Raw genomic sequence first — 5184 nt, forward strand, 5'->3', positions numbered from 1 at the left:
ACCACAAGGGCTTTAGGCAGTGGTGTGTTGGTAAGATGTTTAACAACCGGCTCTACAAAGAAGCTCTGATTTGTAGAGTTTGTCAATTTCTTCAGTGTAAATATTCCCACCTGACATCACCAGATAGAGTTTGGAAGAGATAGGCAGTAGCATACCGTTATAGAGTAGTTCTACCACCCAGAAATGACAGATAGAAATGACCTCAGAAGCATAGATAATAGTAAAACGTAGACAAATAATCAGGACATGGTGAGTTTGGAGTGCTTATTACCTTTGCTTTAATATGATTGATTTAATTGTAAGCTTATTTTAGTTAATTTTTAATGGGTGGTTGAACACCCGGCTTGCCAAATTCCTGTACATGTGCTGGTCGGCTCTTGGGAACCAGCTCGAGCCGGCTGCAGCTCACTGCCTGCTTGCAGAATATTCTCTGTTTGCTCAGGGCCCACATACTCCTGTGTGCTTGTCATTGCTACATGATGTCAATCAGCAAATTTATCACTTCGTGATAAAGGAAAATCAATAGGCACTTTCCACTCTTCTCCCTGAAAAACAGCCTTCCAGGGGACCCTGGAAGATTGTGTTTTCAGATCAGGAAAGTGGAGTTTGCTGCATTCCCCTGTCTGGAGCTTATATTTTAGATTGCAAGATTGTGGCCTCGTTCCATGCCCATGTGTTCATTCAATAGCAAACCACAAATGCCTACTGTGTGCCAGCCTCTGGGAGAGGGAGATGGAACGAACTTAGTTACAGGCATTCTTCCCTTTCCAGAGAACCATCAACTCAGGAGCAGACGGCGGGCAAGAAGGCAGCTTCAGCCTCCATGGGTTCCTGCACTTTTCTATGAATCGGGGTTCCTCAGAAAGCCTCCCTTTGAGGACTTGCACTTCCCTCTTGCATCTCCCATTTTCTAACAAGATTTCTTCCCTTTGATCCTTAGACTGTTCCTAAGTTAGTTGATAGACTTAAATATAAAAAAGACTCCTATAACTTAATTGCAGAGCTACCTATGAGATTGGCACAGATCAGAAAGCTGAGAAATACAAAGTGTTGGTGAGGACATGGGGACACAGAAATGCAGCTGCATAGCACATTCTGGCATGACCTGGTCAGATTAAGCCTACGGATACTTCATGTCCCAGTAATTCTACTGCTGGGCATAGAGGACAGGTACATCCCTACCCAGGTCCCTCCTTCTTGCTTCTTGGGGTCACCAAACCAATAAGGGTCTAGGATGGACAGAGATTAACACTGATGGCTTTCTTTGCTTTCATTCACCTCCTGAATCTGTGTCCCCTGCATAAAACCCATTGAATGAGAGGAAAGATAAATTTTTTAATTTTAATTTTTTATTTTTTAAGAGATAGAGTCTCTTTGCTACCCAGGTTGGAGTGCAGTGATGTGATCACAGTTCACTGCAGCCTCAACCTCCTGGGCTCAAGCAACTCTCCCAGCCCAGCCTCCCAAGTGACTGGGACTAAAGTTATGCACCACCACATCTGGCTAATTAAAAACAAAACAAAACAAAACAAAACACTTTTTTTTTTTTGGTAGAGATGGGGTCTGGCTATGTTGCCTAGGCTGCCCTTAAACTCCTAGCCTCAAATGATCCTCCTGCCTTGGCCTCCCAAAGTGTTGAGATTTCAGGTCTGGCCACTGTGCCCAGCCCAGAAAAAATTGTTTTAGCTCCCTTTCAGCAACCATAATAAAATTTATTGAGCACTTACTATGCTACATGTGTTATCTCATGGAATCCTCACAACCATTCCAAGAAGGGGGACATATGATTCCTCCCAATTGAAAGTCAAGGAAACTAAGGCTCCGAGACCCATCATTTCTTGCCCAAGGTCACATAATCAGTAGATGCTGGAGCCTGCTGGGGTGTCAGCCCTGTCTGAACCTAGAGCCCATGGGACCTTTCCCCTTACTTGTCAAATTGAGTTACAACTCTCTGTTTATGCGTTCTTGAGGGCATGATCTGGGAACATTCACTGCCTAACCATAGTGTCTGGCATGCCATAGGTGCTCAATAAATGTTTTTTGTTTGTTTGTTTTTGAGGCAGAGTCTTGCTCTGTTGCTCAGGCTGGAGTGCAGTGGTGCAATAATAGCTCACTGCGGCCTCAACCTCCTGGGTTCAAGCAATTCTCCCACCTCAGCCTTTGGAGTAGCTAAGACTATAGGTGTGTGCCACCACGCCCAGCTCATTTTTATTTTTTGTAGAGATGAGGACTTGCTATGTTGCCCAAGCTAGTCTTGAACTCCTGACCTCAAGTGATCCGCCCACCTTGGTCTCCCAAAATGCTGGGGTTACAGGCATGAGCCACTGTGCCTGGCCTCAATAAATGTATGTGAAGTTAGCAAGGGGTTGAAAGAGAACATTTTTCCTCATCTTGGTATTGGGAGGATTAGAGGAGATAATGGAAACAAAATACTTAACATGTGCTCAATAATTTTTAAAAATTAGCTGTATGATGGTCTTGATCTTCCTGCAAGCTTATAAATAACCAGGTTTTTGGGAAAAGTCCCAAGCATAGGGAGTTGGGAGGGGATTTCGGGAGCAGAAGAAAATACAGTGTGAGGAAATTTTCAACACTGAATTGTTGAGCCCGGGAGCAAATGCACAAATCATGGACCCATAGAAAATCAGGCCTGGCAACAAACATTTAAAAAAATGCTCAACATCACTAAATGATCAGGGAAATATACATCAAAATCACAATGTCTTACTCCTGCAAGAATGGCCATCATCAAAAAATTAAAAAAAAATAGATGCTGGCATAGATGCGGTGAAAAGGGAACACGTCTACATTGCTGGTGGGAATGTAAACTAGTACAACCACTATGGAAAACAGTGTGGAGACTCCTTAAAGAACTAAAAGTAGATCTACCATTTGATCCAGCAATCCCACTACTGGATATCTACCCAGAGGAAAAGAAGTCATTACATGAAAAAGATACTTGCACACACACTCATAGCATCACAATTAGTAATTGCAAAAATATGGAACCAGCCCAAATGCCCATCAATCAATGAGTGCATAAAGAAACTGGTGTGTGTATATATATATATGGTGGAATACTACTCAGCCATGAAAAGGGATGAATTAATGGCATTTGCAGCAACCTGGATGTGATTGGAGACTATTATTCTAAGGGAAGTAACTCAGGAACGGAAAACCCAACATTGTATGTTTTCACTCATAAGTGTGAGCTAAGCTATGAGGATACAGAAGCATAAGAATGATACAGTGGACTTTTGGGACTAAGGGGGAAAGGGTGGAAAGGGGGTGAGGGATAAAAGGCTACAAATTGGGTTCAGTGTATACTGCTCGGGTGATGGGTGCACCAAAATCTCACAAATCACCACTAAAGAACTTATTCATGTTACCAAATACCACCTGTTTCCCAAAAACCTATGGAAAGAAAAAAAAAGAAAAAGAAAATCAGGCCTGGGATGATCCAGTCTTTGCTTCACAGTGATAGAGGAGAAACTGTGGCTCAGAGAGCAGCACTAATACCTGGATGTCTGGCTCCTGGGCCACTTCTTACTGCCACCTGGTTGTCCCATGAGTATCATTCCTCTCCAGAGTGGGAGAATAACTTGCCTACCCCATCAGATTTTTCTCTGACTTCCTTCTCTCCTTTCCTTTCAAGGGCTCGGGAAGAACCAGGCTCCTAAAATTTGACTTGAGCATCCATTGGTGAAGCTGCTTTCCTAGAAAAGAACTGGGTCCAGAGCCTCCTGAAAACTTGAGGTCTCTGTGTAAAGGTGGAGCAGGGGCCATCCCTCCATGGGGACTGAGGCTGTCTTCTACACATGGCTTAGAGGTCTTATGGTTTCTTTGAGGTCACCTCTGGGCTGGTGGATGGAGCTCTGGGAGGAGCCAGAAGGCTGCTGGTGATAAAGAATACAAACTATGGCAGCAACTGGTCAAGGACACCCAAGTCCTGCATGGCTGCTGGTGGCAGCATCTGGGGAGAGAGGCTGAGCACAAGGTGGTCCCCTAAACTGATGGGCACAGGGCAACGAGGGGATGGAGAAGGGGGAATGATGGGGATGCAGGAAGTCAGCCCAGCTGCTGAGAGCATCTCTGTCCTGTCTGTGCCTCTCTTGCAGAAGGAAGGCCCCCTCGCCGGCCATCATTCTGTTCCTTGCATGCCCCAAGCTTCCTCCTGCTGTGGGGTCTTTGTCCTGCGGTTCCTTCTGCCTTGAACACTGTCCTCTGAGATCATGGCTGGCTCCTTCACATCATGTGAGTCTCTGCTCAAATGTCATCCTCTCAGATCAGTGAATCCAAAGTCATCTCCCAGACAGTCACTTCCTAGAACATCCCCTTTCCACTTCCTTTTAGCCCTCAGCACTATCTGCGGGGACCTTCCTCATTTTCTGTGTGACTTTGGGCAGTTTCTTAACCTCTCTGTGTCACATTTTTCTTATCTGTAAAATGGTCATACTAGTACCCATCTCATGAGATTGTAATGCTGATTAAGTGAGATGATGTATGTAAAGTGCTCAGAACACTGCCTGGTATGGAGTAAGCAGTATAGAAGTGTTAACAATTATTATTATTATTATTATTATTATTATTATTATTATCATCATCATCATCATTGTGTTTGATCCATTGTCCTCCACCCCCAACTAGAACGTCATCTTAATGAGGACATATACTTTGTCTGTCTTGTATTCTAATGCCCGGTACAGGGCTTGGTTCATAGTAGGTGCCCAAGAAATATTTTTTGAGTGAATGAATGAATGAATGAATTTCTAAAAGAAACTAAGCCACAGTTTTAATGAAACCAGGCAATGGGTATTAAAAGCATTGGGGTTTGGTTAGGCTTTTGGATACATACATGGAGGTAGGCACAGTGAAGGCAGGAAGCTGGGGCACCTCCAGATGCCTGTCCCCGGGGCTGGGCCCTTCTTTCAGGTAAGGGGGCAGGAGGAGGAAGGGGCTTTCAGGAACATGGCGGGAGGTGCAGTGCAGATTTAGAGGGGGTTCTGATGGGGCTGCATAGTTCCCCCCTGTTCTAGGAGCATTTGCTGTCTCAGGCACGCAATGGATCTATGATCTGGAAGGGACTCCAAAAGGAGAGGAGTGAACTCAGGAACCTGTTTATCCTCTGCCCACCTGCCATCTTGCAGAAGAGGAGGCTGAAGTCCAGCCCCAGGATTAACCCAG

Source organism: Pan troglodytes, chromosome 10 (assembly GCF_028858775.2).
Source record: "Pan troglodytes isolate AG18354 chromosome 10, NHGRI_mPanTro3-v2.0_pri, whole genome shotgun sequence".
Taxonomy (NCBI): Eukaryota; Metazoa; Chordata; class Mammalia; order Primates; family Hominidae; genus Pan; species Pan troglodytes.